The sequence below is a fragment of the Suricata suricatta genome, chromosome 9, assembly GCF_006229205.1.
Source record: "Suricata suricatta isolate VVHF042 chromosome 9, meerkat_22Aug2017_6uvM2_HiC, whole genome shotgun sequence".
Classification (NCBI taxonomy): Eukaryota; Metazoa; Chordata; class Mammalia; order Carnivora; family Herpestidae; genus Suricata; species Suricata suricatta.
In genome coordinates, this window is record NC_043708.1 from 466861 (window position 1) to 474900 (window position 8040).

Sequence of the window (8040 nt, forward strand, 5' to 3'; positions counted from 1 at the left end):
TCCATGCCCATCCCAGTCCTGGAGCCTGGTTGTCTCCTTCATCTCTGCACATCTGCCTTTCCTGAAGGTATTGTGTCACTAGAGTCAGGCCACCCCTTATCTGTTGTGTCTGGCCTCGCCTCCCATGGAGCAGAACCGTGAACTTTCTTGCTGCCATGTTTTTAATGTGTGGCCGGGACACGCCGAGCTCGGTGGGGTGCCTCTCGGTGTCACGCCGCTGTGAATACTCACACACAAGTTTCCGTGTGGACATGATTTCCTTTCTCTTGGGTCGATTCCTGGGAGCGGAATATCTGGGCCAGATGGTAAATTTGAGTTTAATATTTTAAGAAACAGCCAAATAGCATCATCCTTCTGGTGACCCTTGGGGCCCTGTTTTCCCACCGTGAGCTCTTCCCCTGCAGAGGGGAATTCCAGGGGGCCATTCAGAGCCTCGGCTGGCTGCTGCCCGCGGTGGCCTATAGGGGGCTGGGCAGCAGCATTGCTGGGCCTGAAGAGATCTGAGTGGACGAGCCCCAGGCCCCACCAGCTCCCTGCCTACAGCCCCGACTTCCCTTCCCCGACCACTGCTTGGAGCATTTAACTTCCCCAAGGGAGGTCTGGCCTTGCCCTGGGCCCCTGGTCATTAGGCCCTTGGATGTCCAGCCTGACAAGAGGGTCTCTGTTTTTCTGGGAGTCTGGGCCACCCCGGGTCGTCAACAATGGGATGGGCGAGTCTTGGGTGCCCCGGTGTTGGTCTGACCTCCAGAGGCTCGGTGGATCCCAGATGCCAGCGCTAGGGTGAGTGTCCCTGCATCCAAGTCGGGAAAGTCGCCTCTTTCCTGGTCTGTTGGCAGGGCCAGCCTCCGTCCCGAGCGCACCAGCCAGGGCCTTTCTTGAGCCCCAAACCTGAGCGTGGCCTCAGGGCCCGGTGTCAGCAGTGAGGGGGCCCTGCGGCTGGCCCTCTGCCCTTATGTCTGCCCTGTGCTGACCTCTTCTGAGGCCCCCCAGCCCCCTGTGTTTGCCTAGACTCAGAACTAAGACCCGGTGCACCCGGGGGACACAAGCCCACTGCCTCGCCCGGGGTGGTCACCCAAGAACTAGGGACACCGCTGGGTCGGGTCGCGGTCATATGTGTCGGCGTCCTGGGGGCCCCTCCCGCATCCTGGCTGCCCCTTCAGGGCCTCAATCCCTCCTCTTGGCGGGGCTGACCCGGAGCCCACCACTCGAGATGAGGCGCCAGGGTCTCTGTCCATGCCTTCCCGGAGGGACTCGCTTCCTCGAGGCCTGTCTGCACAGGGCTGCATTGTGGGTACAGTGACCTCTTCCTCCATGCAGGTAGGAAGCCCAGGCACAGAGGTCCCGGAAGAGGCCAAGGGTCCATGGCGTCCCGCCGGCCCCTGAATGGCCCTTCCGTCCACTGCATGGGTTTGGTCTCTAAAGGCTGCGTGAGCTGATCCACGGACAGCACACGTCCAAGCTGCCCCGGGTACACGGCATTCCCAGGGACGCTGCACCAGCCCGGGAGGCAGGACCTCACGGCCGGCTGTGGGCAGAACCGAGCTCCAGCCCCCGGGTGCACATGGGGCCAATAGCCCTGTCCCTGTGGGCTCCTGCTCGCACCCTGCTGGCTCTCCCACCTGGCCATGCGTTTTGTTACCGGTTTATTCAAAAACTTTGGCACTTTGGGGCACCTGGGGGACTCGGTGGGTGAGCATCCGACTTCAGCTCAGGTCATCATTTCACGGTTCGTGAGTTCGAGCCCCGCGTCGGGCTCTGTGGTAACAGCTCGGAGCCTGGAGCCTGCTTGGGATTCTGTGTCTCCCTCTGTCTCTGCCCCTCCCCTCCCCTTCTCTCTCTCTCTCTCTCTCTCTCAATAAACAAAATAAACAAGATTTTTAAAAAATGAAACAGGACAAATTAACATAAGACTCAATTCATATATTTAAGTGCTAATCAAGGCCATATATATGGAATAGTTTTCTTTCCTAACTAAAAAACGCAATTAAAATATTTGCGGGGGGGGGGGCGCCTGGGGGCTGGGCTGGTTAAGTGTCTGACTCTTGGTTTTGGCTCAGGTCATGGGATCAAGCCCCACGTTGGGCTCTGTGCTGACAGTGCAGAGCCTGCTTGGGATCCTCTCTCTGCCCCTCCCACTCGCTCTTTCTCTTTTTCAAAAACAAATAAACATTGAAAAACGTCATCACTTCTGCGTGCAGGAGGCATAAACAGAAACCTAGCCCTTCTCGCGGAGTCCATCCGGTGTGGGCGGCCCCCGGGGCAGGTGACGTGGGCTCAGGCTGCGCCCTCGCTGTGCCCCTGCGCTGCGCCCCCGAACGGCTCCCGAGGGGCGGCTGTGTGGCTGTGGGGACACCGGGCGACAGTGGACAGGCTGGAGACTTGGGCCTGGCAAGCGAGCTGCCCGGAGCCGCACCCGGGGAGAACGGACCAGAGGGAGGAGCGTGCCTGGCCATGGGAGGGGATGGGGCGCCCACGAAGGACAGAAGCATGTGACCCTGGCTGTGCCGGAGCGGCTGCTCTGTGGCTCCTCGGGCGCCGGTCTGTCCCTTCTTCCCCCGTGCGTGCTGCCAACACTTCTGCAAGCTCAGGGGGAGTGCGGCGGCCTCCTCGCAGCACGAGCGGCCGGGCGTGTGGTTGGCGTGTGTGCGGCACGCTGGTTCCCGGCTGGTACCGGTGGCTCTGTGCTGATCCGACAGCGTCTGTGGCTCCGGGGCTGCACCCTTCGCGGGCCCCCCCCCCAGAGCCGGGACCAGCCGAGACCCGGGCTGTGGTTGGCACATGGCCCCCTTGGCACCCAGGAGCCCGACCTTCCCTGGAAAGGGACCCGAGGCGGTCCGGCGGCCGCGGTTTCCCCGAGAGCCGCAGCAGGGATGCCCTGCTCTTCTGCGCGGCGGCGGTGACACACCTGAGTCTCATCCCCACAGTTAGGTCTCGGGCCTGAGTCTAGCCTTTGCCGGGCTCGCTCTGGTCTCCCAAGTTCTCAACTGCAGCTGGAATGGTGGCCTCCCTGAGGGGAGCCCACTTCCCCTTGGGGGGCCCTGGTTCCTCTCGTGTGTGTAATAGGCCCCCCTGAAGCCTGTGGGTGGAAACTACAGTGTTCACGTGCTCGCATCCCGGGGGCTGATGGTTCAGGCCTGTTTCTCCCGGGTCGTGGCCAGGCTGCCCCTGCCTCCACGGTCAGCTTCCTGGCCGGCGTCCACAGGGGCTGGGAGCTGCACACGGGCCAGGGGCTGGCCGGCCCGGGGCTGGAGCTCCGTGGGCCCTCTCTGTCTCTTGGACCAGCCAGGGCTTGCTCTTTTGGGGGGCCAGCTCCCAGGAGTGGGGGCAGCAGAGGCGGCTCTGTGGGAGGTGGCGCCCCTGCAAGGGGGGTGGGGGGCTCAGGGGTCTGTGGTCATGGTCGCGAGACTCCAGCACGTGGCCAAGCCTGCCGCGGGTCCTGAGAGCTGCTCCAGGCTTCTGCCCTCTGCACATTCTGCCCCCTCGTTGCGTGGCCTGGACAGCCTGGCCCCTGCCGCTGCCCGCTGGCTCCGACAGGTGACAGAAGGGATTGCAGACTCTCCGAGGGGAGGGTCTGGGGGCCGTGGGAATCCAGGTGCCCCGGGCGCCGGGGCCTCAGGGCCTTGACGGAACGCCGTGCGAGTGGCTAGGGCCTGCGCTGCAGTCTAAGGAGGTAACATGACGTACTCAGGGTTCTGCATCCTGAGCCCACGAGCCGGCCAGAGGACAAGAGTCCCCAAGGCACCATGGGGTCTCTGCTCTCTTGGCCGTGGCGGCGATGTGCTCCCAAGTGAGATGTGGCCTCATCAGGCAGGGCGCCGCTGGGTTCCAGGACCGGTGGGATTGCCGACCCCTCCCCTGGCCCCTCTGTGAGGCCTGGGGCCCTGACGGGACAGCGGGACCCGGAACTGGGAGGGAAGAAGATTCGGATCTCCAGGACAGCAGGACAGTCGTGCTGGGCGGGCGCTGCTCCCTGGCCCCCCGACGGGCCTGGCCCTGCCCCCTCTGAAGACCGTGTGGACCTCAGGGCTGTGGCAGCTCGGCTGGTGTCCGTCCAGCCTCCCGTTGGGAGCCGGTGCAGGCATGCCCTGGGGGCCACAGATAGGCCCCACTGGGGAAAGAAGGCTTACGCATCAAAGGACTTGCAGGACTTGTCACACACATGGTCAGGTGACCAGCAAGGGACGAGGGAGCGTGTGGATCTGATGGAGTCTTCCCAGATGCAGACATCCGCGGTTACCAGGGATCTGGAGCTGAGGGGCACCTCAGCCTCCTCCTAGGCTGGCCGACGGACACCGGAGCCGGCCGGCACTCGCTGCCTGAGGCCGCCAGGCTGGTGGGGCGGGCGCCACGTGGAGGCAGGTGCGGGAGGACGGGGTCCCTGGTGTCCCGATGCGGGTCCCGGGAGGACCCCCCGGGGTCCCTGCCGTCAGCAGCCCCGAGGGGCCCAGGTGAGGAAGGCGGGCGGCTGGGGGGCTGGGGGTCCTCTGCAGGCGGCGGGTGGAGGGGCGCACTGACCTCAGTGCCTCCGGACGGCAGGCCGACCTTTGTAAAGGGTTAGGCAGTAGAGACAAAAGCACAGATGAATGGATTTGAAAAGCAGAAGATGGTGGGAACTGAAGCATAATCGGAGGAGCTCATCCTCTGGGGACGAATCTCACAAAGAAGTAGAGCAACAGGTAGAGGCCTGAGCATGAAGGGAGAGAGAGGGCGCAGAGAGGCGGAAGAGGGGACTGTCACGGGGGTGGAATTCGTTTTCCGTAAGAGGTGCGACACCATTTGCGGAACAGTAAGCAAATGCATAAAGCCTGGCTGGAACAGATTCTCTAAAAAAAGTGCAGTCAATAATTATAATTTAACAGATCCCCAAGGAGACTTAAAAATCTACTTGCACTGGGGTGCCTGGAGGGCTCGGTAGGCTGGGCATCCGACTTCGGCTCAGGTCATGATATTGCAGTTGACGAGTTCAAGCCCGGCATCAGGCTCTGCGCTGTCAGCTTCGGATTCTGGGTCTCCCTCTCTCTCTGCCCCTCCCCTGGTCTCTCTCTCTGTCTCTGTCTCTCCCTCAAAAATAAACATAAAAAAAATGTAAGTGCACCAAGTAACACAGACCATTTTCAAAGAGCTTCTCCTGCAAAGCTCTCTGTACGAGAGGGTTTCGTAAGAATACCTTACGTTTCCAGGAAACGGTAACTCCACTACTATAGAAAATATTCCAGGAGAGAGAAAACTAAAGAAAGTTTCCCATTTTAAAACATTTCTTGAATAACACTGATATCAAAATTCCAAACATACAGCATAATAATGCAAATTTCAGGCCGATCTCCTTAATCAGTGCTAGAATTAGCAAGCAGATGGAAAGCACGTGAGAAGAGTCACATGACCCGGGGGGTAGGGCTCCTTCACTGGGGGGGCCTCCCTCACAGCGGGGTTCACTCATGGGGTTCACTCACGGAAGCCGAGTCCCGACAAGTCGTCCTATTAATAAACCAGGAGAGACAGTCAGCTGGGTGGCTCAGCTGCTTAGAGGAGCATCTGATAGAATTTCACATATACTTTTTCTACTGAAGTAAAATTTACAGCAGTTATAATTTAAAGTTTAAGACTATTTTATTATTTTTAGAATTAATTTAATTAGACTTAATTAATTAGATGTTTTATTTTAACGTAATCTCTACACCCAGCATGGGGCTCGAACTCACAACCGCGAGATCAAGAGTCAAGCGCTGCGCTGACCTATAGAAGAGTTGCACCGTTTTCTCCTGCAACGTACGCGCGTGGGCGGCGGGCCTGGCTCCCCGTCGCCCTCACGCGCCTCAGCACGCAGAGCTCCGGCAAGGCTACTGTCCCCCGCACCGCCGCACCGGGTCCCCCTCGGGACCTTCACCCTGAGGTCGTTGCCCCACCCGTTCCTGAGCACTTCCTCAGTCCCCGCCTAATGAGGCCTTCTGGGCCCGCCCCCACCTCCCCTGCCCGAGCCCGCGTCTCCAGGACCCCCGGTCCCCTTAGTGAGACCGTGGTTCAGCGTTCGGATGGAAAGGGCACAATTCAGCGGGATTCAACGAGAGACGAAGCCGAAGCCCGGGACTCCTTCCTGCCCGCGCTCAGTTGCTCCTCTAAATCCCTGGACGCGTCTCCAGCGGCTGTGCCGAGGTCCCTGTGTGGGGTGCGCGGCAAGGGCGCGGGGCTCAGTCGCTGGAGTGACTGACACCAGCTCAGGTCATGAGCTCACGGTCTGTGAGTTCGAGCCCTGCGTCAGGCCCTGTGCTGACAGCTCGGAGCCTGGAGCTGCTTCAGATTCTGTGTCTCCTTCTCTCTCTGCCCCTTTCCCCCCCTCATGCTGTCTCTTTCAGTCTCTGAAAAATTAATAAACCTTAAAAAATAATTTTTAAAAATGCCACATTCAGAAACTTTAAGTACTAGGCGGTGATTGGATTGAAGAGAAATTCATAAAATAAATCACAAAGTGCTTAGAATTTAACAGTAGAGGAGCCTCTGCAACTTAACGTTTGTGGGACACAGTTAAAATAGTATCAGAGGGGCCCTCGGGCGGCTCAGGCGGTTAAGTATCCCGCTTCAGCTCAGGTCATGATCTCAGTCTGTGGGTTCGGGCCCCACATCAGGCTCTGTGCTGATGGCTAGCTCGGAGCCTGGAGCTGCTTCGGATTCTGTGTGTCTCTCTCTCTGACCCTCCCCTGCTCGCACTGTCTCTCTGTCTCAAAAAAATAAGTGAAAAAAACCCCATAAAATAGTATCAGAGATGATGATACGACTTTTTTTTTTTTTTAAATTTTGAGAGACAGAGACAGTATGAGCAGGGGAGGGTCAGAGAGAGAAGGAGATACAGAATCTGAAGCAGGCTCCAGGCTCTGAGCTGTCAGCACAGAGGCCGATGCGGGGCTTGAACCCACGAACCGTGAGATCATGACCTGAGCGAAGCCGGACGCTTAACTGACTGAGCTACCCAGGCGCCCCTGCACAGCTTTGTGAAGGAAGGAAATCATAACAATGCCGATCACGATGGAACAGAAATGAAAACAGAAAAGAAACCGTGAGGAAGTCAGAGCTCCAAGACTGACTTACAACAACAGAAAGAAATAACAAAATGTAGGACCAAAGGGCAGTTAGCTATGGTTGTATGAACGTTACTTTTTATTATTGTTTTAACATTTATTTATGTTTTGAGAGACAGAGTGTGAGCAGGGGAGGGGCAGAGAGAGACACACACAGAATCCGAAGCAGCTCCGAGCTGTCAGCACAGAGCCCGATGCAGGTTCAAATGCACGGACCTCGAGATTGTGACTGGAGCCGGTGGGAAACTTAATGAACTGAGCCACCCAGGTGCCCTTTTGAGAGTCCTTTTAAATGTAGGAATCCTTTTGTTAAATGCTTATTGATTCATTTTTGAGAGAGAGACACTGTCCGAGAGTGAGTGGGGGAGGGGCAGAGAGCGGGAGAGAACCGCACGCAGCTTCTGAGCTGTCGGCACAGAACCCAGCGTGGGGCACGGTCCCGTGAACCGTAAGATCCTGACCTGAGCTGAAATCAAGAGTCAGGCACGCAGGCACCCCGTAGGAAACAATTTTTTAAAAGCACACACCAAGAAATCTGAAAACCCAGATTTATAGAAATTTTAAAATACTGGAATTGGGACCAAAAGAAATAGAAAACCACAGAGTTTAATAATCACTAAAAAATCATAACAATAGCCAAAGCCCTGCCCAGCACACACTCCGCCCTGCGGTGCCACAGATGAAATCCACCAAACCCCGGGGAACGGTAACCCATGTGATGCGTTAAGTGTTCCAGAAAAAGAGAAAGAGTAGGCGAGCGGCCCGTGTAGGATAGAGAGAGGGTCAGCGGGCTCCGAGCCTGGTTTGAAAATCTGAAGTCCCGGGGCGCCTGGGTGGCTCAGTCGCGTAGGGTCCACCTTTGGCTCAGGTCACGATCCTGCCCTTTGTGAGCTGGAGCCCCACACTGAACTGTCTGCTGTCAGCGCGGAGCCCTGGACCGCTGTGTCCCTCTCTCTGTCCCTCCCCTCCT